General features: G+C 40.1%; 1 protein-coding gene across 5 annotated transcripts in view; it reads left to right on the top strand.

Moving 5' to 3' along the window:
* Window positions 1-3,834: 3,834 nt before the first annotated feature.
* OSBPL3 (oxysterol binding protein like 3) overlaps window positions 3,835-27,874 on the top strand; it is an 85,093-nt gene continuing 61,053 nt past the window's right edge. For 4 of the 5 annotated variants that reach the window (XM_015619046.2, XM_015619044.2, XM_015619045.2 and 1 more), the window contains exons 1-2: window positions 3,835-4,042; window positions 22,498-22,618. The gene's annotated coding sequence lies outside the window, so the exon portion shown is untranslated. The remainder of the gene's footprint in view (window positions 4,043-22,497; window positions 22,619-27,874) is intronic. The other variant, XM_015619043.2, reaches the window with a different exon arrangement.

The following is a 27,874-nucleotide window of genomic DNA, read 5'->3' as shown; positions in this document are numbered from 1 at the left end:
TTCATCCTTACCAGCTCTGTAAATTTTAGACCAGGTCAAACTTATTTTGACCATTTGGCACAGGAACTCTCTTCCTGAGTGCCCAGTTGGTGGATATTCATTCCTTTTTAGTTTTTCACCTTCCCATTTTGACTTACTTCTGGCCACACACATGCTTTGCCAGCATGGAAAGACTACAAGCCTCCCTGTTCTCTCTCTGCCCTCATAAGTAAACAACAAACAGTTTAGCAGTTTGGAAGAAGAAAAAGAGTAAAGGATGCTGTGACATCAGGTCTGCTTTCCCCCACAGCTGCAGGGCTCTGATCACCAAACAAATGATAAGGCACAATCAAGATTTCTGAAAGTACTGCAAAAATTAATGAATATTGCAGCACGTATGATATGCCTTAACTCAGAGGTATCCAGAAGGGCTCTGAAGGGAATTTAACAAGGCTAATTCTAGCTGGGCTGCCAGACAAATCATGAAAGACCATGTAACTATGGTCATGTGAAAATAGGCCTGGGCAGCCTAGGGAGATAGGCAAACATCTAGAAGTACCAGCACGAAAGACACATGAAAGGTGGTAGCTTCCGTAATAGCAGCCAGTAAGTGAAACAGGACAACAGCAATGTTTGCCAAAGCACTGTCAATGGCATAGAGGCTCCTCAGTGGTGACAAAGAATAACATAGAGGGTACTGGCATAAAGACAGAAATTACATCATGGGGAGGGCTGGTGGAATGAAGAAAGCTCTCAAGGACAGATTTATTTTTGTGCATGAAGAAAGATGTTTCTGAATTTCAAGATAGATAGCTCCTGCCTAGAACTGAAGATATATGTGCATAGTCATCAGAAATATTAGACAGATGAATCCAATAACTTTGCAAATGTGTACAACTCTTCTGCTGCTCACACCTCAGTCACATGAATACTGATAAATATATCCATCTGCTATAAATGTAGAAGCTCTTTGCAAAACTTATTTTTCAGTTGCTCAGCTCAAACCACAGGACAAAACTTGTTTCTCATAATGAACCTTTCTCTTCGTGGTGGAAAGATACATGGAATATATTCCAGGTACATCATACATGGAATGGAATGGAAGCTGGCTCACTCAGACTAAGATTGCTTAAACATGAAACATCATTGCTTGTCTTTGAGTTCAATAAGGATGCAATCATTATTTTTACCTAATAATTAAAGGAAAAAAGATCAAGCAGGAAATCAAAAGACAATCCCTTTCATTGCACCACTGGGAACATTATTATGAACAGTCTTTACAAAGCCACAGGAAAGACCAAGCTAAAAGAACACACATTTTGGTAGAGTTTTAATTCAGACCATGTAATTTAATTCTGAATTATAAAAAATCAAAAGGAAACTCAATTTTAAAAAAATACCTCTTGGATTATGCAGAATGGAGTTCCTCTTCTTAATAGCTCTGAAAATATTACTGTGTCATGAGACTCCATCAATCAGAACACAAAACCCAAAGAGCAAGGATAAATGGAAGGTTAAGTGCATGTTGCTGAGGAACACCCTGACCACCTTCCTTTTATGATTATAAACCGGATGAGTTTGTGTTGATGGATCTATTAAGAACAAAAAGCAGCAATCTATATTTACACAGAGGCTTTCTGCCCATGCATTTATCCCAGTGTGTACTACCACATTGTATTTTGCCATCTCAGTTAACAAACTGTCACTATTTCTCTGTGTAATGCTTTTCTAACAGAAAGAATGATCTTATTCTCAAAAGGCTGGTTAGTACTTTATTTCTAAACTTTCCTTTAGCACAGAAAAACAGAGCACTCCAATATTTTTTTGTTCTTTCTTTTTGACAGAAGTGAAGAACAAAAGGAAAGGAAACAAAGCCCTAAATCCATAAAATCAAACTCCTTCCTGATGTAACTCCAGTGAAATAATGTAATACCGCCCATGGATGCACCCAGTCCACTTTTTTTTTTTTTTTTTTTATACAGGAACCATAGAAGTCCTAAATATTTCAGGAATCTCAAATAAGGCAATATCTATACAGCAGGACTCAAGATGGAGATTTTGGTCTGGAAGAGAATTTTATTTTTGCAGTTTGTGTCTTTTTTTTAATTTATTTATTGCAGGGCTTGGAGGTTGTATGTCTTCAGGGAGACACATGGTTGAGTTCTAAACTAAGAGGTGGTCTGAGTTTGGTCTCAAGAAGTTGTAACAGGCCACACATGCATGGGAAACGTGCTGTTACCTAACAATCTGCTGTTATATCATGGGAACACTAGAAAGGTGTACCATCAACATACTCCAGGAGTCTAATTTTTCCTTAACTGATTTGATGCTGTAGGCTGTTTGGTGCCTTTAGTTCAAAAATTGTGCTCTTTAAAATTACAGGGGTTGTTAATTTTGTCCTAAAACCTGGATTTATAAAATCAAACCTTTATAAAATCTGAAACCCAAGGAATTGCTACATGTTACTGTTAAACTACTTGTTTGCAGACTGATATATACCCTCTGGCAATGCCTGAATTCTCGTACAGCAGTGACTTGGAGCTACATTAAACAATACAAGGAAAACTAAAACTACTTTTGTTGCTTTTCAATGCAACTTTTTTGTTGCTTTGATGCTTGATGCTGACTAAAGAGTCGTTGCTTGAGCTTTCACTGTGTTAGCAGCACCTCCTTAAGCTATCATCAGGCTGTATAGCTGCGGTCAACAGCAGAGGCATCAGAAGCCCTCTCTGCTGCAGCATCACACAGGCCAGCTCTGAAAGCAGCTTTCAGGGGGTTTGGGTCACTCTGCTGCTGATGGTTTGGGAAGCCTACAATGGATAGTGTTCTTACTAAAAGTGATACTCTGTGGCCTTTCTCACGCCCTTACAAGATTTTGTTCAAGATGCTATGTATTACTCTGCCCCTGGGTTATATGTTACCTCAAGTTCCAATCTGTGAATACCATTCCTAACTTTTGGAATGTCACTTAAGCTTGCTCTTCCAAATGCTTCTGCTCTTTTTTAATGCTGTATGAATGGTATACATGAAAAAAAAGGTTTCTGTTTCCCTCCAGTCGAGAAAAGCACCGAGTTCTGAATGGAATTGAGAAGCAGCTGATCAGTTTTGGGCATGTGAGTCTGAGTAAAGAAACCGGGGTGGTTCTTTCCGCCCTCCTCCGTTTCTCCTAAGAGTGGATTAAATCGCACTTTATAAGTAAAGACAGTGCGAATGGTGTGCCAGGTCACATCCCGTCTACCTCCTCGCAAGCCGTAACAATTTCTGAAAGATTTAGCGTACACACTCAGGGTTCATGGAAGACGTCCAGCGCTCTTCTAACGGCTTGGATCTAATTAGTCATTCAAGTTGTTTATTTTTAAATAAGGTACAGAGGAACGCGATAATTTTAGGATGCCGGTGCGGGGTGGGGGAAGGCGGGGAGGGGTGGTTCTTCCACGGAGGAGCTCTTCCCGAGGCGGATGGCGAGGTCGGGCGCGGGAAGCGCTGCCCGTGAGCGGGAAGTGATGCCCGCAGGCTGCTGTGGATGCGGCCATCCCCCGACAAGCCCTCGCTCGCACTGGGGAAGCCGCGCCCTCGGGACCAGGCGGCTCAGGGATCCATCGCTCCCGAGGCTCCCTCAGGGCCGCTGCGGGATTAGCTCCGCGCCCGCCCTGCCCCGGATGCTTAAGGCGGGCTCGGGGGCTCAGCTCCGGCTTAGCTCGGGGCTCCTGTCCCCGCGTCCCCTCGGGGACCGCTGCCCACCTGTCCGGGGCGCTGCCCGTGACGTCATGGAAACACCCCTTCCCCCGCCCCGCCGCCCGGGAAGGCGGGCGGCAGCTCCGGGCGGGGCGGACGAGGCTCCTCCTGCCCGGCGCGGCCGTCAGTCGAGCGCGGCGGTCCCGCCGCCCGTCCCGCTCCTGGGCGCTCCCCGGCAGTCGGAGCTGAGCGCTCAGCCCGGACCGGCTCTTCATGCCGGCTGCTGTCGCTCCTGCCAGGCTCCTTCCTCCCTCCCTCCTGCCTGTGGGGCGCCGCAGCCCGGGGGCCATGGCGGGGGCTCCCGGCGGGCCGTAGGTGCGGAGCTCAGGTGGGTGTCCGCCGTTCGGATGGGACGGGACGGGGCGCAGCCCGGCGGGGCTGGCGGCGGCGGCCGCTCCCCTCGCTGGAGCGCCGCGGGACGAGGCGGGGCGGGGGCGGCAGCCGGCGAACTCGGCACATGAGAAAAGTGGTGTTCTGGCGCCCAGAGAGCGCCTTTCTCGGCCGAGCGGCAGCGAGAGCGCCCAGGGCTGCCGGCCGGGGCGCGGGCGGGCGGCTGCTGCCGGTGCCGCGCCTTATCCCCCCTGCCCCGCCGAGCCACCTCCAGCCTCCTCCTGCGGCCCTCGGGCTCCCCGGCCGCGCTGTCACAGCCCCACGCGGCTGTTCTGGAGCGACAGCCAACTTAGCCACCTTCCCTGCTCCGGAGAGGTGCTGCTGAGGGGTTTGTTTGAGTGCCCGTGCTCTCCATGTGGCGCCGGGACGGAGCGAATTCCAGGTGAGCTGGGACGCAGCGGGCAGCCGCTGGCCCGGGGGTGGGCTGGAGCAGCTCTCCCCGCGGCTGCGGGCTCCGGGGAGTCGCCCGGCAGCCGGCTGGCTGTCAAATGGAACTTCAGAAATCTTGGGCGTGTTTGCAAACCTATCGATCTGTGCTCAATCTATGTCTCTCTGCGCTCATATAAAGTATCGAATTTAAAAAATTATTATTTTATTATTTATTTATAATTTTATTATATTATATATTTTATTATTTTATTATTTTTATTTCTTGCCTCTATCTTAAATAGGTTAATTAAATCCAGATTGTTTCCAGGTTGATTTAATTTCCGTTCGAGGACCAATTAAGCAATATGAGCTTTTAAATAGTCCATTATTTGAAAACTGTTTGGTGTGAAGTTCAGTGACAGTGAAGTACTCTTCGATGAGAGTGGTGGGTTTTTTTTTACTAGTAGAATATCTAGAAGAGCTGAAGGAAAGGGCGTTTAATAAACATAAGGTAATTTTCTGCCTTATATTTTTGTCTTGGGCCGCTAATGATGATAACAATGTTCTTCTGTCTCTGTTTTCATGAGAAGGGACAAAGGGAACAGTTGCTTCATCCCTTGACTTTCATCGATTAATCATAGAGTTCAGAGTGTTTCACTCATAGAGTTCAGAGTGTCTCACTCTACTTAATTTCAACACAGCTTGTAAATCCGGTTTGGGTATTTAAAGCATGTGTTTTCATGAACATTTTATATAAAGCCGTGCGTAGCGACAGTTTTAATTTCCATGAGCTTTGTTTTGTTATTGTTTAAAATGTTTTTTTTAAAAGATATCTTTAAATATTACTTCCCAGTCTGTACTCCCAATAGATTAAGCTAACTAGTTTTCCATTGTGGCTCCTATCCATTTTCAAAGCAACAGCATTCACAAGTCTCGACTGTCTTTCTCTTTGCTCTTATATTGCCTTCCCCACACATTGCACTAGGCCCATTTGTGTCCTCTCTTTTATAATTTTATATACTATCTGGGTTTGCATGCAAGAAAGGTGACAGGGGACTTTTAGATGTTGGAGATGCTCTCTGTGTGTGCACTGAACACTTGTGGTTGTGCTGAAATTATTAGTGTGTTCACCAAGGACAGGAAGTGATGGTAAGACTCAGCTGGAGTCTGCCTGTTGCAACACTCTATGTGTGGCTAACTCACTGTTGCAAATGTAAATATTCTGTATTTTACTCAAAACCTTATTTGGATTTTTTAAGTAGATGTGTGTACATTGTTGTAAGAAATTGGGTCTTGTTCAAACCACATTTATTATAAACACATGCATGTCAGCTAAATTCCTGCATTTGTTGCATTCTCTAGGTCTTGTTACATACTGAGGAGAAAATAGAGTCAATTGTGGCATTTCCCAGACCTTATGGTTTCTAATTGCAAAACTGAGTTTTCAGTTTCTACAAATGGTGCTCTTAGCTACTAAATGAAAAAAGGCTCTCTGTAGAAAAGTTAATTCATATCTAAGGTGCTGATATGCTTTAGGTTTAAGTTGGATTTGCTGCAAAGTGTATTTCAAAACCATGCAGTGATGAACGAGGCAGCAGAGTGAGTATGTTACTGTGCATGAGGTACTTTTACACGTCAGAAGCAGTGTAGTATCTGTAGCAGCATATTTTGATCTCATTAAATTTAATCTACTTTAGTACAGTTAAGATTTGACTTACCAAAGTAGCAAAGTTTTGCTGGTAAAAGACTTGGGTATGGATACTGTGATACACTGCTACTAAGGTACCAAAGAAACTTCTAGGTGAATCTAATTGCTCTTTTTCTGTATCAAGTTTCAGATAATAGGATGCAGATACACTGAGATCTGACAAACAACTCTCTGGACCGGGACTAATATGTTACCAAATTTACCCTGCTCTGCTCTTTGAGATGCTGGATTTGCATGTCTGTCTTCTGCATTAGTGATTATGTTCAAACATTATACTTTGGGGGGCAGATACTTTAGGCTCCTGCAGCTGTCACTTGTGCTATGCCCTTGAATACTATGCCTTGAAGTACATATTTCATTGCTAAAGTTTCTCATTTATCTGAAGGACAAGGAGGTTTTGTGTATTTTAACATTCTGTCCTGTTGTGGTACTTGTCTTTATCCTGCTAACATAAAATGTATCTTCTCCATGTTAATTTCTGATTACCTTAGAGGGAGGTTTTCTGTCTGCCTTCAAGGTTGAGTGATGTGGGTGTTGATGCTAATGACTATGATAGCCTAAGTAAAGGTGTAGGCATAATAGCTAAGAAAAGCACAGCTCTGGGTCTCACCCTGGGAGGCAGGATATCTGTAACTCCTTCTTTCAATCTGTTTTAGCTTGTTACTCGTGCAAAGTTCTTGAAGATGCTTGTGGCTTTCACACAGGGTATGTCTTCAGAAATAAATTCTATTATATATGAAGCTATGACATGAATGAACAGCACTGGGGTTTTGGAACTCTGTCAGCATGAAGCTCATGCATGTTGTTACAAGTCACTTGAAACCTTTAAAAGTGAAGTTGAGGGCAGCTTCAGCTGGGGAAGAAAATGGAGAACTTGAACAAATTCTTTCTGATTTTCTGTGTTCAGCTGTTGCAACTGAGATAATTATTAAATGATCAGAGCTGTTGTGGCTGCTGGGTTTGCTTGTTTTTTCGGGGGGTTTGGTTTTGCTTTTTTTTCTAAAATACAAATTCAATGCCAAGTCTGGTACCTGCCTTCTGTTAAAAGCAGTGAGGACTCTAGGAATGGTAGCTGAAACTGAGAAGTGTACTTGGCCATTGCAGCTCAGTCTCTCCTGTCCTGCCTGTCTGGTGTGCCTGACTCAGTGCAAGCTCCTTAGGATAGAAGTCACGTGTTGGTGTGTGGCACTGAGCACAGCAGGGCCTAATCCTATTTCAGTGTCTGGGCACTCCATGATGTTACCCATGAAAGAAAAGAAATAGAGTTGAGCTGCTTTCAATCTGGCAGGTGCTGAGCAAACAGCAAAAAATGTCTGTTTGCTATTTGCTAATGGTTCTCAGTCTTTGAATGCAGGCTGTTCTAGACATGCCTTTCGAATTGTGGAAAATACGTACTGATAAGCAAGACTTGACAGGAATCCCTGTTATGTGCAACAGGAGGAACAAATGAGAGAGAGAACTGACTTTCACTGACCACTAAGCCCTAAGCTGAACTAGCACATTGAGAGTTGCTATGTGCATCTAGCTCTTAGAGATATCTCTGAACTAAATAATTGTACATCTGGCTGTGAGACAGACATCCTGACATAAAGATAGTGGCTGCCTCATAGCATCTGGTAGGTCACAGGGGGAAGGCTGCAGATAGAATGTTTTATGTGTCTCTATCGATATTGTAACTGTTTCTACTGTGAAGACTGGTCCTTTGAAGTCACTGAAAAGCATACTAGGCAAGCTCTGCATTCCTTGTCTAGCCATGAGGTGTGTGTATATATCTGTGTTTTTAGATTTGTCATTTTCAAGTCCAGTTGTTAAACTCCAAGTACCTGAACTGAACATTTCCTCTGTAGTCTTTAAGTTATGAGGTTTTGATACCTGAATCATGTTTAGTTTAGCAAACACAGCTGCTGCCATGTCAACACTTAATTATTTCCTTCTGAACATTTTCTTTGGCAATTATATTAACATGAGTGTGTAAACAAACCTCCCTCTGCTGTCCAATGTAATGCATAGATTGAGATTTAAAGACATTTTTCTTTTGATTCATCTTTGCACATTAGGAACTTTTTAAGTCATCCTCATGTTCTGTCTGTATGCTGGTTGAATTTAAACCTGAAAAAAAATCTCAGCAAAACCATGGTAAGTGGTACTACAGTTGTCATTCAGCAATTGTATGTAATTGCTGTACTTAGAACAAAAAAAAAAAAAAAGTTGGGCTTTCTGGCCATTCTGTGTATCCTCTGATGAAGGTAAAAATCTGAAATATTACCTTTACTGAATGTAGTCATACTTTTCTCCCATCTTATTTGGAGCTAATTATTTTATTATTGCTCATGATGATACTGCAGAGTCTGTTATCATGACTGTAATCTCCTATGTCTTGTGCCAGTCACTTAGGTCACTTTTAGGTCACCTCTCTCTCATCTGATGCCTCTTATTCTCATCATTCTGGAGGCTTTTCCTAGTCACAGTGAACACATTTTTACTGTTCCAGTTTTAGTCTGTTCCACTTTCATGTAGTTGTTGATGAAAAGGAATGAAGCTCCTGGTGTTAATGGCTCTGATAAGGAGCAGCTGTGTGCATATTCTCCATTTGCCTCCCGTGTCTACTCTGCCCAGAGAGTAGCTGAAACCCCTGAAGAGACAATTTCTGAACAGCCTGGCAATCAGCAAAAGAACCATGTGTGCAGGAGACTTTATCCTTCTCAGTGCACAAGCCCATCTGTGTCTCTGTTAATTCTGCTAGTTACAGAAGGTTAAGTCCTGCCCTTCAAGTTTTCATGTGAGAAGAGTAGGATATAGGTCTCTGGTACTACTTTTTTCCATCTTGCCAGTCACACATGTTAAAAACATTTTATTGCAATGTCTCTCTCTTTTCCAAGATAATTGCTTTGTCAGTGGGCCTAGAAAAATAGCCTTGAGGAGGGATGGAGTTACTTCATGCTCATAGTTGCCGAAGTGAAACACACAATTCTTATTTTTACAGAACTTTTTCTGTCCTGTCTGCAGTGACAACATATGACTTTGAGACCAGTCATGCTAAGTGTTACTGTCAAAAAGGTTCTAGTGCCACCTCAGGCTGTGAGGCATAACCATGGCATCTGCCCTGAATATGATGTGGAATGGATCTTGCTCATTCTGGCAACTGAGACTACATTGGCTGTAACTGTGCTGCTAGAAAAGAAGTTTGTTTAATAGTCTGATAAAATACTATGCTCTGAAGGAGAGTGAATGATTCTATTACTTTTCAATATCTCTTGCTTGTGACAAATACGAGTGCTGAGATTCCCTACACGAAGCTTTGGTAGCATAAAATCTGAATTTAAGTGCAATTTATGATGGGAGGAAGGGAGGAAGTTTCACTGTGAACGCGATTCAGTCACTGACAGTCTCATATACCTTAAAAAAAGAAACAGCAAGTGTCTGTTAATCTTCTGTGGTAGCGCTCGACTGATTTAAAATAACAATGTGTAAATCAGCAGTAGCAACAGCGATCCTGAAGGCGAGAGATTATGGTCTGTGTATTTGGGAGCAGATGAAGTGAGCTCCAAAGGATGTGGGCTACTCAGTCTCTGCTAGCTCAAGATGACTGTGGTTAGGAGTTCGTGGTGCCTTTCTCAGGTTCACTCCCTGGTACCTGGCTGCTTGCCAAAGGAAGGCAGGCTGGTACTTGCTGAGAGATGCCTTTCTGCAGTTTGGTAGCTGTGTGGGGTTTCCCCCCTCACCTGGATGTATCTGTGTCTGTGCAGCATAGAGACACGTGAACTCTTAGTTCATGGGAGATGTGCAGCCATTTAGGTAGCAGGTCCATCCTTTTAGCAATGACTTCACCACCTCCAAAGAAGGCAGGCCACCTAGAATGCATCATGTTATTTGGAACTGACAGCATTTTTGTTGAAAGATTGAAGGTATTTGCTTATTAAAAAAGCAATACTGGAATAAAGAAAAAAAAATAAGGAAAAGGTGTTAAGACTGTGCCTGAAGAGATGGCTTCTGCCTATTTTATTTTTTTTTTTTGCTAATAAGAGTAATTAATAGGACTCTATGGTCTACCCTGGGAACTTGTCAGAACTCCATCTTACTTGCTGCTACTGTTAAATTGGGTTAGATGAATCACTCAGAATAGCCATGTTCAGTTTCCTTAAAAGATAACATTCTGATAATGGCTTTGTCACCTCTTAATATATGTGCTAGGAGCAGAGACAATGCCCATTGAAATTGGGGAGGTTCCATCTAAACATCAGAAAGTTTTTTCTTCACTGGGAGGGTGACTGAGCACTGGCACAGGTTGCCCAGAGAAGATGGAGTCTCCCTCCTTGGAGATACTCAAAAGCTTTCTGGATGTGATCCAGAAAAACAGGAAAACCTGTTTCAGGTGATTCTGCTTGAGTGGGGGGTTGGACCAGATGCCCTCCAACTGGGGGGTCCCTTCCGACTTGAACCATTCTGTGATAATTTTACTAGGATATTTTGAAGCTTAGTGTAGTGCAACTTCGCTCTTCAGAATCTTTGAACAAATTAATTTTAAAAAGCCAGCCAGAGTCTTGGTGGGTTTTTTTCCTGGTCTTGCCTGGGCCTTAACAAAGCCAATAATAACCTTGTGATTGGGATACAGGTCATCTCATACAACAGTGCATCCATGATTGGAGTAGGCTTCTTGTGGAGGATTGTTGATGTTTGTCTGAGAGAATTTGAGTTTTAGAAAGAGCTAAAACTACTGGGGTTTTCTAATTCTAATTTCTAATTCTGCTTGATACTGAAGTCAAATAATAGCAATATGTATATGAAGAGAGAAGAATCTAGGCTAGATCTTGTCCTATTATTGAACTCTAGTAACAATCATGTTAGGAAAGAAGAGTTGATATTTCTTGTTTGCTTTCTGATTAAGGTCATGGTAAGGATTAATAGAAGGAAAAGAGTTTGAGTGTTTGTGTACAAGATTTTGTCATGTCTTGGCAAGAAAGATGTTGGTTTTTAAGTTGTGAATTCAGTAGGTGTGCTCTTACAGAAAATTTCTGTGCCAAAAATATCGACCCAAAGTATAATGATTGATTCATGTCTTCCTAAACTGAATGGTACTGATATTGTTTTACGGAGTGACCTAACTAGGAAGTTAACAATTCATTGTTCTTACACTACTGCCATAGCTGCTGAAATTCAGGAAGTGTAAAACACATTCATTCTTAACTGTTGTTAAAAAAAAAATAAAAAAAAATTACATCAGTGAGTTCACTTGCAGATTTCTTAGTCTTTCAAATCTACCAGTTTCAACTGTAAGACAGTAAACCAGAAGCACTCATGATTTTAACTTTATAAACCTTATTAAACTAATAATAAACTAATAAAACTAATAATAAACTTAAAAACTTATAAAACTAATAATTATTATTAAATATCTCCCAGTGCTTAGAGGGTATCAAATTGTTGAGGAAGGAGAACTTGCTGAGGTTGGGAAGTGCTACTGTGGATAAACTAAGTTCTTGCATTTTAGCTGAAATCCAGTGTGTTTTGTTGAAACAAGCTTTTTTAACATCCTATTTCTTAGAACAGGAATACAAATGCTTTGCTGAAATCATGTTTTTTCACTCGCTGAATAAATATGGAACTTTAGATTCGGAGATAAGAGGTTAGAATTTTCCACAGGATGGCTGAATCACAGTCTTCTCTCCACACAGGGACACAATTTTACAGCTTATTTTCCTGTGTATAATACTATATTGTACTTTACTACTTGAAGTTCAGCAGGACCAGTGCTTGCACTTGAAAATCAACAGCAGAGCTATTCCCAGGATAACACTTTCGCTGATGACACTTGCTGTTTGTTTGCTTGTTTTTGAAAGAAGAAAAAGGAAGTAATGTCAGGCTTTGACAAAATGGCCTATTTGATAAATGCGGTTTATAAATTCTTTTTCCTTTATTGTTAGAACACTTAAGTATACAATTGAGTACACTTTCTTCTACCATGTCATATGTGTGCAATTGTTGGTGTACTGAAGATCCCTTGCAGATAATATTACGTTTTAAAAGATCAGGTTTCAAGTAATGGGATACCATTGAGTATCTTTAAATGCATACAAGTAATTGTTTTCACCAGAGAAGTTTAATAATCTGCTTTTAGTCCTAGTTGATTACTTTGATAAACTGAACAGGGAAAATGCAACTTCCCATTTATTTCTGGCTGTAGTGTCAGCCATCTGTTGTTAAAGAAGTGGTTTTCATAATTTCATAGTAATTTGGTGCTGGAACAGTGGCTGTATCTCAGTGACATCAAGTGACTGTTCTCACTTTGGGAGGTAACAGCTTCCTATTTGAAGAGGCTTGGGAAATCTTGGTTTCTGGGGCACAGCTCAGCATTTGAAGACATTGGTGTTTTCCTAGCTGTGGATGCTATTTCAGTGTTGGCATTCCAGACATGACAGTTCACACTGAGCTACCAAACACTCTTGTCAAGTGAGTTTGCATTATTTACTTTAATATGACTAGAATGCATGGTTAGCAGAAACACACCCTTCTATTCAGTGCAGAATGAGAGTTGTTTGCTTCTGGTTTGCTCAAATTTAAATAGTAGTTCAGAGTTAAATAGTAGTCTCCAGAGCTCTTCTACAAAAGGTTCATATTTGCTTACTGTTAAGTGAATTTTGTGTTCTAAGCTAAAAAGAAAAAAAAAGTTTGTCTCTTGACCATTAGAAAGATGCAATCCCTTTCTCACTGTGGCCTGTTTCCCAGCACTCACATCTTGCAGAACCAGAATTCTTGAGGGATTGTCTTTCTTAACATCATTACTCGACACTCTGCAAGTGCATTGCTACTTGATCTACCTTGTGATGGCTTACTTAAGGAGAGAGATGGTATAGGCTGTGCATTTGTTGTACACTAATTTATTGATAAAATAATGTCTTATATTAGCCCAGCATTATGCACTTACAGCTGAGAGGAAGGGTGGTATTCTGTAATGGAACTAGGGATGAAGAGCAGGAAATTAGGATTTTATATTTTTTCTTAAATATTAATGTACAAAACTTAAATTCTTCTCTTTTTATTCTGGTTTACCAACTGCTTTTTTATTTCCTTGTGGGTTTTTTTGGCCCTTGAAAATCATGAGGGTGTTTTGAGTAAATACAGCCAAGTCATCTTATGAAACTGTTTTGCCCAGTCTTTGAATGCCACTGACACATTTGCATGCAAAAATGCTTTGCAAAGTGTAGGAGGAGTGCAAACAAAAATTGCAAGGCATGGATGGGTTAGATTTGTGCTCAGATTGACTTTGAAGAAGGGAGTTGTTCTCATCTCCTAGTTCCTCCTTGCAGTGCAATTCTGAAGTGCTTGTTTCTCCGAGTCCCAGAACTCTGGGGGCTGTAGTTGTCTTTGGAAAGGCAAGGACATGCAAAGCATTGACATCAAATCAAGAAGAAAATAGGCATAACTTTCATTGTCAGAATTGGTGTAATTGAAGCTACCTATGACTGGTAGCCTAAACATAGATTCTAAAACATACCATTTCCTTAATCTGCCACTTTTAAAAATTATCTTCCTTAAAAAAAAAACCCATAACGACACAAAAACTTTGCACAGAAGAAATACGTGTAAGCAAGTAAAGATGAAGTAATTTCTTTTTATTAATGGAAACCTAAGAGTATTAAGGCAAGGTCAGTTTTCAGCCCAGATTAAATCAGCGATAATAACATTGGCAAGTGGTATATAAGGACTTCCTTGCTGAAGGTGGCTGTACTGACACATAATACGACTGGAAGAGAGTTCCTGGATTCTCATGTTCAGTATTTGCTGCAGTCAATGCATTTGTGTATTCCTTTTTGTAAAGTTCCCAAGCATCACCATAAAGTAGTCAAAGCTTGTCTCATTAAAAAATTATTTAAAAGCTTACATGCTTGGGCTAAAATTTTATTCCAGGATTCTGGTTAAAAATACCCACAATCAGTTTGTATGCCCAGCTGGATAAAGTTGGTATTTATAAGAGCATGTGCACCCTTTGTAAAGTGGTTTTCTCTTCGTGTAGGGGACACTCTCTTTGCCTCTGTCATTTTAGGAGGTTTGCATTTGGACTTGAAGAGATGCAGGGAATCTTGTGATATGGCTGATTAGAGATGCTCATGGTGTTCATTTCAGGATAACATTCTTGCCAGTTTCTTGTCTATTCTTGTCAGTCTTCCTTGCATAAACTTACATATATCTCACCTGTGTCTTAGATGCTATTTTTAAGTATTCTGACCAGATTAGCTACTGGCAGTGCCTTTTTTTTTTTCATGTTTCCCTATATGGCTCTGTAGAAAATGCCTTCATTTAAGTCATGGGTAGCTCTTTTCTCTTTTCATACCTTCATCAGTTTGGTAATGAGTTGATCAGACATGTATTCCATGCATGTGAGTACTTTCCTCTCCTTGGTCACTTCCCTCTGTCTCAGCAGAATTTGTGCTTGGCTCACTCCTTGGATCCTGACCTTGCCTTCAGGGCTGATGAATGGCATTCCCTGTCACTGCTTCTGTTCATATGGCTCCTCTCACCTGCTGTCCTACTTGCTCAGTGCATCAGATGTGCCTCTCTACCTTTTGTCAGCAGCAACTTTTAGTAGACTCTTCCATTCCCTTGCCAGTACTAGGACTATTAAATAAAACTAGCTCTAATTAATAATTCTTGACAACTTCTTCCGGTGATCCATGTCCAGACTGATAATTTTTTATTGTCTGTGGCCAGTCACTTCTAAATTCTTTGACCAATTAACACCATTACGAACTTTTTTTTTTTAATGCAGCTGTTGTCAAGTCCAGATGAGATCTAAGATTTCTCCTGTCTGTTTTTAATTCTTTGTAAAAAGTTACTCTGTTACTATTGTCTGCATGGTACTGATTGTAGTAGGGCTGATGTCATTTTGCTTTTTTCCCCTCAGCTTCAACTCTGAAGACAGGTATTCTGTTTGCTGTCCTGCTATCAGAGAATATCTCCAACTGGGTTTTTTTTTGATCTGCTGTAGAAATACACATTATAGGTTTTAAATTATTTTATTGGCTACAGGTGAAGTAGACACAAAAGCTTGCGCATACATGAAAGTTTTGTTTGCAGCTCTATGTACAATTTAATCAGCTTCTTTTTATTTTTTATTTTTTTCAGAAATCTTTTAGTGATTTAATGTGTTTTTCTTCACACATGCTCAGGAAGATGTTACTTGTAATTTCATGCTGGTTTTGGTAGTTTCCAAGTCTGTTTGTAGTCGACATCCTAGACTTGTTTCTTTATTAAGAAATTTTCACTTCCAGGGCTCTACTTCACATAGTTCGTATGTGTTGCTGAAAAATTTAGTTTCTGATATCTTTTAAATCAAAATTTTTTTAAGCTCTAACTTTATTCCTTTATACTTTAACATCTGAGGTGCAACTTCTTTAATCAACTTCTTCTGTGCCTTTTGGGAGCTGTGGTGATGTGCTTATCTAGTTGGGCCTATTTCATCTTTCAAGTTATCTACTGCATGCTGTATCCCATGAGGCATTTCCAGATTTGTTTATGCACATTTAATGAAGCAGCAACTCAGCATTTTCAATTCAGAGAGTCTGAACTCCTCAATCTACCTGACTACTTAAACTTCATATGAGTCAGAAGTTAATGTCTTGTAATGCCCAACTTACTGGGATATTTTTTATTGTAATAAAGTCTGTAGCAATCTACTGCAGACTCTGAACAAGGCTGTCTTTTTTAAGTGTGCTTGGTTTTGGTTTGGTGTTTTTTATTATTTTTTTACTCAGATTCCATAAATTCTTTTGCAATGGTGTGTTTGGGATTTTTTTTTTTTTTAAATCTATCACAATATTAAGTAGTGTATGCTTGAACACCCCCTACCTCTATGGGCTTTTTTTGAATAGCATGTACGTTTTATTATGCTTTAGCCACTAAGATGCTGTTGTCCCTATGATATTTAATCTTGTATTTAGCTCAGGTGCATTAGTATTGCAGTGGAGGCCTGGTTTTTTTAAGTACACAAATACTTTAGAATGTTTTATCTCGTCATGCCTGTTTACCCAGGCAGACTACTTGTCTACCTGAACCCTGTTCTAATCAGTGCTAGGACTTTCAGCCCTGTATCAAACATCAGAGATAAGAGTCCTTCTTGGTCACATTCTCATTTTCCTTTACTTGTGCATAGGGGTTGGATGTAGAGGTTGTGTGGGTGCCCAACAACTCTCACTTTCATCTGTAACACCCTCCCTGGGTGTGCCACCTTGTCCTTCATGGTCAGTGTCCTTGTGTCATAATTGAGAGTCCTTGAGCAGGAGAGTCCTGCTGAGTGACTCTGAAATGCTGCAGTGTTTCACCCATCTTTCTCTCTCCTCATTATTTTAATGCCTCTTTATCAGGTCACTTGAGATACAGCTGGATCAATTGTTTGAAGTCCTGCCATATAAATAATCTCTAGAGTCTGTCCCCCCTCCTTAAGTAACCTTGAACACCCAGATAGAATATAGCTTTGAATCAGCAGGGAACTACATAAAGAGCAAGGGAGAAGAAGAAAGCCAGTATATGTGAAACTACTCACTTAAATGTGCCTTTTTATATTTTATAAACATAAAAAAAACCCCTCATGTTGCATTTAAGAGAGTATAAATAATTAACTGAAAGTAGTTATGTCATTTTCTTTCAATCATAAATACAGTAGTAGATGTAGATGTTGCCAGGGTTTATCAGCAACTATTGCTACAGTAAGGCAAATTTGCAGGTCATCAGATGTAGAGAATAATCTGGTAAACAAATAGATTCTGAAATTTGTCAACATCTTGACTGATCTTTTTTTTATTTTTTTTTCCTTTCAAGAAAATGCCTCTGAATAAACTTACTGATTAGGTTGACGCTTCTGTAGGATGGTATATATTTATTCTGGTAGATGTTATATATTTACTCTGATGGATCTTGTTTTAATGTAATTGCTTCTGAATTAATGCTTTCATGACAGTTTTGTGAATATTTAGGCCACAATTGTCCTGACCTGAGGCCAATAATGTCTTTTTTTTTGGTGTGTGTGTGGCTTGCTTTATATACACATAACTCTTAAGAGGGGAAGGAGTTACACTGTAGGTGTTCTAATTTTGGAGAGGAGGGCAAAATCTCTTTAGTATGATGGATGGCAAGAAAACAAATTACCTTTTTCTGGTATCTTTTCTCTCCTGTTAATCCCCAGATCCAGATTTAGAAGCATTATGTGTCTGTCCACCGTAGCTGGGTGCTTTCTTTCTGCTCTGACGCTGCAGTTGTATTGGCTGATCTCCACTGTTCATCCCTCCTTTCGCTTACGTGGGATTTTCTGCTGATTTCTTAAAAGGCATTGTGTGGTGTGTCTGTACTCACTGCACCTGACATGGTGATGGATTTCAGGTGTGGGGAGAAGGTGAGAGGCTGTTTGGTGCTTAGGACTTGTGCAGCCCTGGCTGACAGCCTGCCTGCCCTGCCTGTCTGCTCGCTGCTGCCTGACAGCGGAACAGCTCAACTCGGAAGAGCCCTGTGGAGGGCACTGAGCTCTGATTCATAGCAGCTAACACACAGCACTAAGACTATATTTATCCACAGTGCATGCATGATGTTTTGTACACTGTGGGTTTTCTTAACCTTCATTTGTTCTAAGTAGTCTGTTGTGATTGGCAGAGTTTTAAAATAAAAACAAGTTCTGTAAGAGTAACCAGACCCAGTATACAAAGTGCCTCCAGTACTCATCCCTATTTTTGATGCTATTTATCCACACTTTGATTTGTTACTTCAGAAAGAAAAATCTTAATGGGAATGAGTGTCATGACTCTGTACTTCACCAGAAGCTGGTAAATGAAGTCTGCACCTGCACTGACCCAGGGGAGCCTTTGTGTTCTGGTGCAGCTCAGCTAGCAGTAGAGCATAGATGTCCCAATGCAGAACATTGCATGTCAGGAGGCTTGCTCTAAAACCTCTCTTAAACATCACACAGACATAGTTCCTTTTGCCTGTTTCATTCAGCCTGGTCTGTACCTCAGAAATGGTAGGTCAGAGGGCAGGAAATCAGTGGCATACCACCTTTGGTCTTGTTCAGTGTGGTAGGTACTTCTTGGCAGCCCTCCAGGCAGTGTGTCTAAAGTGCTTGCACAGCTCTAACACAGGCAATCCTGGAATTTTACAGCTGAACTGAAGGGCCAGGTAATGTGGCATTTGGTGATTCTTAAAGTCTTGTAAATACTTAATTTTCCTTAAGTAGCATCATTCTTCTTTTCTCCACTCAGTAAAGGAGAAGGGAATGAAGGAAACCAGAAAGAAAATAGTAAGGTGGTCAGGTGATGGTTCGGAGGGGAGAGAACAAAATTTGGAGTTCTAGCCTGAGGGAAAGTGGAAAGACTTGTCATTGTTACTTTTAATTTAACTCCATGGACTGTAGAAAAACTGTGAGCACTTTAATTACATAATGACCTCTAAAATGAAGGTGAACAGAAATGCTGACTTTGTAGAGCACATTTCTAGGTCTCAGCCAAATTTTCTGAGTGAAACCCGTTATCAGCTTGGAGAGGGGAAAATGAAGCTTTCTATATGGAACTTTTCGTCACATTTTTTGAGATCTTTATTGGGTGTTAGAAGGCAGAAGAGAGAATTTGTTTCATGCCTTTATCAGAGTGCTGCAGTCTCAGCGGTTCCAGCAGATTTTGGACCCCCTTGTGTAAGTTGTGCCAGTGCAGTGGCTGCAGGGCAGGGGCAGGCTGTGTTTGAGTGTGTAGCCTTGTTCCTCTTCCTGCCCCGTGGTGCCCAGCGAGGTGGTGGCACAGGAAGAAGTGTGCGGGCACCACAGCAGCTTGCTGACAAAGACAACATCTCTGACTGGAAGCACAGGGCAAGCAAGATTTGCAGTCTGCTAATAAAGGAGCAAAATGGCTTAGTTTGACAAGGTATGCATGCTTCCATCACCTGCTGTAACTGGAACCAGAGTGGTGGAATGGGGAAACATTTGGTCTCTTGAAAAACAGGAGTTCTGAATGAGTGTTGGAGACTAATGTAATCATCTTAATGGTTTGCTTCCTGCTTTGCTGTGGTAACGTGCCACTGTGTATGCCTGTGTGCTTTTCCTAACGAGAAGATTTTTCCCTCCTTGAAAGATAGAAAATCTGAGGGGGAGCTATTAAATTCTGAAAGCTATATTTAGCTGGGAGCAATTAAAGCTAGCACTGTATAATGACACTTGAGACTAGCTTATCCATCAGGCAAACGGTAAGGTTTTAATGTTTGATTTCAGTCAGACTTGGCGTTACTGTTAACTTCTGCTTACATTCACTAAATTCTGCATTTTAGAAGGTGTCTGGTGCAGGTCATTTTGGAGAAGATATTTGCTTTCTTACTGTTCCTGCTTTGTTCCTACTTCCATTTTCAGTGTAAACCACATAGTCCCATGTGGCCTTTGAAAGAGGTATTTATTTCTACTCTACCCTCCAGTCAGCAGGTGCCTGGTTTGCTCTTTTCATCATCTTTATGCTTGCAGCATGTGGGTGCAGTGAAATGACTCTGCAAACACTATGGCTAAAGATTTGGCTTTTTTCCTCTTTAGTTATTAATTGGATTAACTGTCCACTCTAATTTCTCTCTGCAGTTATGTTGCTACTGGCTTTAGTAGAACTTGCTGTGGGGATCAATGGCCAACTTTGAGATGGGGGAGAATTGGCTGGTTCCTCCCCAAGGGCCCAGTTCTGCTTGATGCAGACTTGCACCAAATTTCACTCCATTGCCAGGCTGAGTCTTTGCTACACTTCTGGTAGGCTCTTCTGGAAATAGTCAGAAATGTGTAGCTTCCTTAGGACCAATACAGTACAAAACAGCTTAATCAGTTGCTGTAGAATTGTTGAAAGGTCAGTTACTGCATGTTCATTCTTTTTTTTCCCCTTGGGTACCAGATAATTAATTTTCTCAGTTCTGCATTAAATGAACATCCCTCTATGATGCTCACATGAGCTACAGTCATCCACTGTGAGATATGTTTATCCTTCTCTACCAGTGCATCAGACTCTAGAAAATGTCTGATGTTGAATGCTTGTATGTCTGTACAACTGTAGGTTACTTTTCTATTACACAGACCCCAAAAAAATTATAAATTAATCAACAGTGCCATTGAGCTGATCTGGATTTCCCAGATGATTTTAGAAATTGTGTAGCGGTGTTGCAAAATATTCAGAAACATAATCATCCAAATGCTCACTGGTCAGAAGAGATCTCTTGAGACCAGTAAATTATGGGGGAAATTTCCTCCTTTTGGAAGGAGGAAAACTTGATGTTTGTGCAAAAATGTGGAAAGATTGTGGAACAACAAAGACATGACTTGGCTTTATGGGGTGACTAAGTGGTTGATACAACCATTGGCTTCCTAAGCTGCTGACGGCCTAAAGTGCCCAGTGAAGGATGCTCAGGTTGTGTCTCTTTATATCTGTCCCTTTCCTTTAAGGTCCTTCTGGGGTCCCTGTTACTTCAATATGATATGTAATATACTCCAAGTAACTAACATAGTTCTTTGTAGCCTATATCAGAATTTTTTCCTGTTTTTCTTGTGTTTTTCATGCAAATAGCACAGAATTAAAGACAAAATTTTCAAATCTACCTCATTGCGTTTTTTTCAAAGGCTTTTTATAAGGTTATTCTGTTGCCTTACCCATGAGAAGTTTTTAATATATGATTAGTTGGAAGTTTCAAATGTAGAACAGCTTAATTTTTGAGTTACTGGGAAAAATGCCAGCCATAGATTTGGGAAAGTCTGAGTAATAAAATCATAAAGCTGGTTCATTGCTCAAATATGTTGTTATTTCAGCTGCCTCTGCCCACTGCATGTTCCTACAGGCTAAAAATGTCAATAGGCTCTTATATTAATAGCTATTTTAGGATTCTAATCTTAAAAGGCAGTACAATGAAAGAACCTTAGATTAATCAAAAATATCAAAGTTAACACAAAGTGTTCTTTCTTACTCTAGTTTAAAAAACTTCCACCCTTAATACTTAGATGATGAAAAATGCACAAGTTCATGAGTTGAACTACCCTAAAATTAAATCACAGATGTTTAAACTACAAACCAGATGGGGACAGTGGCATTTTTAGGAATCGATATAGAAAAAGCGAGAAATTGAGTGTAAAATTAGGAGATATTAAATGTAGACAGCTGATAGGAGAAGGCAAAAGTATAGCTCAAAACTCTTGAGTTGAAAACAGGAAAAAGAATTTCCTCTTTCCTTGGAAAATATGCTAAGACTGTAAGAATAATATTAAATAAGGGCAGTAATGTCAATTCAAGAAATGAAGAAGAATTTGATTTCATTACTGAATTAAAGCTGTAGTCTATGAAAGCATGTAGAAATAATTGCTAAGAAAAAGTTAAGTTGTAATAGGAATCTAAATTCAAAACTGTTATCACAAGTTATTTGGGGAATTCTGTTTCTCATACTGATTTTGAGGAAAGATCAGGAAAGCCTCAGCATTGGAGAAAACTTAACTTAACAATGTGCTGGTTCCTATAAACCATATGTGGTACTCAGACACTGGTTGATCTGGCGCTGACTGATTGCAGACTATTGGAAAATTCATCATCAAGCTGATATGGTAACTGACGCGGTGCAATAGAAGTCCAAATCTAATAATTGGAATGAAGAACCATGCAGTCCATGAATATAAAGGCAGACTAAACCATTGTCCCTTTTTGGCTCAAATGGAGCGTGTTAAACTTTGTCATAAGCCATTTCTGTTTGGTAGCGTTCACATTGTACAGGGAAGTCCTGCAGGCTGCTAGAACTGTAAAATTGGATTGTCCTCAGAAAAAGTGCATTTGACTAAATGTCAAAACCCTGTGTTAGCTGCTTCAAAGCAACAGCTGAATAACGATACAAGTGTGTCAAGGAGTGTAGTACCCTGGCATCTATTTCTGTTCAGGATTCTTCTTTCTTGTTTTGTGCTGACAGGATGTTTGGGTGGGTTCCCCACAGCCTCAGTAGAGTTACACATTTGTGCAGAGTTCTGGGTCTTCAGAGCAGGAAGGGTTTCTGTTACAAAATGCATTGCTCTCAGACTGTATTAGTAGATTAAAACTCAAGTTGCTTAGTTATACGGGAGAATGTGGCTAACCTGAATTTTTAATGCTCATCTTTCAGAAAACAATGTCAGCTGTAGATACTGTATATTAGGGAAATATTTTGGGAGGGGAGACTGCACAAAAAAACAAGACAGAAAAATCTTCAGATAGTCATATATTCTACTTGTTACTTCCCTTGTGCTTCTCAGGAATGAAAGGATGATGCAGCAGGAAGTTCTATTTCTCATCTGATTCTTTTGGTTTGTTTTACAGATCCAACACAAGACTCATGTGAGCTTGCCACATCTTGTCTGATGGTACTAGCTCATATTTTCACTTCTGCAAGAGAAGAGATTCGTATTTTTCCTAGTGGCAGTGATGCTACCCACTCACTGTAAGTCATCCTTCTATCACAGCTGTCTTACCCTCCTTCTAGGCAAGCAGAGGTTAAAATAGTGTGGAGCCTGTTTTAGCCTAGAGAGCAAGATCAAGGAAGCTGTGTAAAAGCTTCCTGGTATGAAGAATCATTTCATATGAAGAATCAGTGGAGAATGGGAGAGGACTGCAGTATAGCTGTGAAGGGGCAGCAGTTCAGTCCCCTTCAGGGGTAAGATATTGTGCTTAATTAGATGTCTAGAATAGAAGGAAGTAACAAGGAGATGGAATAGGTAAACCCAAAGTTGTTCTAACCTTTTATTCTGCTAAGACAAGGGTAATTGTTCAAAAATGCCTCAAAGCTGTGTTACTTTTGAGGGAAATAGGGGAAAAATACCATTTGTTGAGTTGTACTGTGTTTGGGTTCCCTTCAGTCTAAGGCTTTAGGGTTTCCACCGATCACCCACCAAGTCAGGAAGGGGGAACTCTCACCCATTGCACCATTGGACTGTGTGGTTTGTGTCTCATTCTGAAATAATATCTCTAGACTGCAGCCAAATATAGGACTTGAGCAAGGTTGAGATTGTGTTATCAGCGACAGTGAAAAACCTCTTGTCCTGCTGGTGTGTTTTTTCACCCGAGTGTTCACTAATTGTGAGATTTAGCATTAGGAGAAAATTCTGTCCTGAGTCATATTTCCAGTCATGGCACTTGGGTATTTTGTCTTTTCTAATAGTATGCAAATGTAGTCACAATGCATTCTGAATGCTTAACAATTTCTCCTTTGGTGTAGGAACATTGATAATGAGATGCCAGAAAGTTCAAATACAACTTCTTAATGCTTATGTATGTGTCTGTGTGTATAAATATACATATTCTTGTCCTTTTAAACCTGTGGTCACTAGATTAGAATTCTAGAGGATATAGGATGGTTAGGATGTTGTAGGCCTCATGTGCATGTATTTTACATATTTGATTGCAGTTTTGGAAGGCTGGGTGTTCTGAACGGTGCAGTTCTAACTGTCCTGTATATAAACTGATGTTTTTAAAGTCTGTCTTGACAGACTTACATGGATCTTGTACTTGTAAGCCAGAATATAGCACTGCTATTTGCACTTATTTCTTATTGTACTTGTACCTGTGTTTGTATAAGCTTAATCACTGCTTTAAACTTGGTGAATTTTTAGGCTGAATCTCTGTTTCTCTTGTGAGAGTGTAAAAAGTATCACTAGCTCTATGATGCCCAGTAGGAACTTGCTTTCCTCTGGAAAGCTGGAGATGAGTCATGAGAACTGAAGTATGGAGCAGGCACAATCTTTGCTAGACGTGACTGCTGTAAAGCACGTTAAAAACCACATATGTTTTCAGTTTCTCTGAATTACAAGCTGTAAAGGTGTCAGCAGAGGAGAGCAAGGAGGGGAAAAGCTTTTCACTTGGTTATTTCTGTTGGCAGGTACTGCCCTACTGCTCCAATGGGAGGTGCCCAGTTGCTGTAGGATCCTTTTACCTATGAAGATAGTGGAGTTTATCAGCACTATTACAAAACAGTTCGCTGATAAAGTTGGGAAGTTCTATGTTTAAGTAGCAAACCAAAGTTTTGTGATTGCCTAATGGATTTCAAAACATTTCTGTACAAGGCAGAAAGGAACATAGATCTGCCCCACCCCAGTGTGCAGCACGTGGCAGCTTTATTTACAGAGAGGGTTCCTGTGGAACAGATTTGTGATTTCACATGGGGTCATGCAGGAAAACTCTGGGTAAGACCTTATCTGCTTGTCCTAGTCTTTCTAGTGTTCCCCATTGAAAGGAAACTTTGATGGCAAGGGTGGTAGATTTACAGGGATGAAAAATGGACAGCATTTGAGCAGTTATGAAAAGGGAATTTTTCATTGCTCCTCTAATAGCAGCAGCAGAGGACTGAAATGATAATTGGGATTTATCTTAACAATAAAACTTCCATTTTCATCCTGACATAGTACAGTCCTGTTGTATGTTCTCAGAATGCATTAATACTTTGTAACACCCTGGTTTTTGAGATACATTAAATCTTACTTTGGCACATGGTATAATTTCACTCAATAGCTCTGTATCTTTTGAAAAAGGAAAGAAACAGTAGCTGGTGTTCCAAGTGAATTCACCTTTAAGTGGCTATCTTAAATTCATTTTTACAAGCTTGAGAGTTGAATCTATGGCTGTTACAGAAGCAACTTCCATATGTCATTGAACCTTTAGAATTCTTTACTGCTTTCCTGAACGTAGAAAAACACAGTGAAAGCAGTGATCCTCAGTCCACAAATTTTTTTAAGAGACACTTAATGGAATCCTTATGTATTCTGGTATTAGGTACTTTCTATTAGTTTTGCCAATCTAGAATTCCAAGTTGGGTTCTTTGGTACAAATATTATATACATTGACTATTTGGTTTTATCTCACTCCTGAAAGGTATTTAATTTGATTTACTAAGCTGAATATTGGCAGCTCAGTGCACTCTGCTGGCTCCTTATTAATAGTCCTATATGAAAAATTCTTCATACAGAACAAAATTCTGTGTTAAAATATGTCATTTAGCACTTCCTCTGAAGGAAAAAGAGGCCAAATCTTAGCATGCATATGCATGTAAATGCAAAAATAACTAATGTATAACCCTAGCTTTTGTGTACAAGCTCAGGACTATAAATTCAAGCCACTTCTCTCAGATGTGTTTCTTTTGGAATTAGCTATGAGTATTTGTACTTACTTGTCCTGTGAATAGTAGCACAGGTAAGCCTCTTACAAAAAAAAAAGTGAAGGGAAGAAAACGGCAGTTTGTTAACTTCTTGTTTTATTAGTTACTATTGAAACTGCTCTTGTTATTTTTTAAGACCAAAACAAACTGTTACATCTGAGTACGATGGATGGCATCTGTGGCTGGGAGGGGTGAATAAGCAGGTTACCTACCTCTTGGAAACATAATTTGGGTTTTTTTAGATTTAGTCATAGATACTTTAATCTAAAACAGAAAACACCTGCTTAGACAGAGGAGCTGTTTGAAATGAGCAGACTACTGATTTTATATGGTCTCAGAATAAAGTAAATTTTAAGACTTGTTTCAGTAGAAAATAAGTGTTTGTGAAATTACAAAAAGGTGGATGAAATATACAGTCACGGTTTCATTAATACAGCATGATAATATTTATCATTTAAATGCATCTTTTAGGGCAAGTTTTTGCTTGTAAATGCTGTCAGGCTCATGTTTGGCTTGAGGTGGTGCGACAAGGCTGTGAACTCCTGGGCCCTGTGGTGCCAAGGTGACAGGCCATTCTTCCTGGATTAGGGACAGAGGGGCACACACAGGAAAAGTCAGGTCTTTTTACTAGTTACTGCTTCCTATTTTGACAGAGACTATGAACTCTAAGTGCTTGAAATAGCTAATTAGCATAGGCAAAGGTAATTTAGAAGATCACGAGTCTTGTCTTACGTTATGGAAACGTCAGATTCCTTACGCTTAAATGCAGAGAAAAGTAGCAACTGCTGTGTGTCTGCTTGTTCCAGAGACAATCACCTGGGTCACCCTTCCCATTTTAGCAATGGGAACAAGTTGCCTTCTTACTGACATTACAGTGAGGATTTTACGAAGTGGGATTCCTCATTCTGCTTACAGAAAGTGATACGGATAGTCCATAATTCTTACCAGTGAAAATGTTTTGATCACACCCTCACTGAGCAGAAGCATATACTTTTCATGAACTCAGTCCTGTAATGTACATAATTTTTTTTTTGCTTGGAGAAGCCAAAAGAGCTTGCCTCCTCTTTTAAGAGTAGCTCTAAGAGGCCATCTTGTCTTGCAGCATGTGCTTGAACACGTGCTTCTGCCAGCATTATCTTTTTGAAAAAAGATGAGGTAAGTTTTTCCTGTCCTTTGCTTATGGAACCTCTGGTGATTTCTTTATTTGTCCATCAGCTGAAGAATAGAAATAAAGCCACAGACAGATCAGAAGGCAGAAAATTCGTCATGCTTCTAAGGTGGCCTTAGAAGTGAAGACCCACAGCTGTATAGCTGTGTAGTTGTATAGCTTCGGGGCCCCTCTTTGCAGTTGTGCCACTGCAAAGGCAAATTGCAAGAGAGTGGAAGAGAAGGTTGCAGTTGTTGGTGGGCTCCTCTGGAGTGGTAATGAGGATATGAGACTGATTCCCCAGTCCTGCTGTGTCTAATAGTGAATGAGGTATGGCTTTGGCCTCTAGCGGCTGTTGGTTATTCACCAATTCCTAGTTTATATGTCTTATACTCACATTTCCTTCAGAGAAAGGGTCATATTCCTGTTTTAATTCATAAGGCAGGTTCTCGTAGCACCAGGCATTTGAAGACAAAATGAAAATGACATTGTTTCTCTAGGATGGAAGAGATTGCTTCCTACTAAGCAGATATGTAAAATTCTATGACTATTGAAGTAGTTACTTCTCAAGGAGAAATAAAGATCACTTTAAGGACTGAGTACAATGTTAACAGTATAATTTTTTTGAGCTATATGTAAAAAGTTCAGTGGCTTCTTCAGTTTCAGTCACTGGGCTTCTGTTACATTAATGTGTTTTAACATTATTTTATCCTTGTGTGTTTGACCAAGAATGTAATGTCATAGATTTTTTTGTTGCACTTCTTAACAAACCATATATGAGGGATGAAAAATGGTCAAACCTGATGAAGTGTTATTATCAATAGTGATGAATAAACAGATGTTTTTAATGAAAATGTAAAATTTGCAGTATTTTTTTAATGTGTTTTTTAAAGTTACCCAAATTTATGCATCTCACACACAAAATGTCTGTTGGGGAGACACATGCTTTTTAATGACCAAACCACAGCAAGAACTTTTCAGAATATAAGTACATTCTCACATCAACTTATGTTTCAAGAACATTAACATTCTGAGAGAAACCCAGGAAAGGTGTCACCTGACAGGGAGTAAAACACACTGACACAATAATGAGCATCAGAGCAATGATGAAAATAAACTGATGATGAAAAAGCTTTAAGAAGCCTTCAGTGCAGCAGTGTTTTTACTGTGACTTTCACTGCTCTTCCCTTGAGAGACATCCAGGTGACTTCTGTCTCCAGATCTGGAGGAGACCTGGGCTCTGCTGCTGGATCTTTGCAGAATGGCAATTTATTAAAGAAAAGAAGTTTTTGATCTAAGACCAGATTTCATATGATGTTTTACCTTGAAAAGTAGCAAAAATTTTATTTTTTTTTCCCCCTTAAGATTTGCCCATGGAACATTTGTCCCCTGGAGTTTACTTC

The sequence above is a fragment of the Parus major genome, chromosome 2 (assembly GCF_001522545.3).
Source record: "Parus major isolate Abel chromosome 2, Parus_major1.1, whole genome shotgun sequence".
NCBI lineage: Eukaryota > Metazoa > Chordata > Aves > Passeriformes > Paridae > Parus > Parus major.
This window is presented reverse-complemented; position numbering and strand designations above follow the sequence as displayed.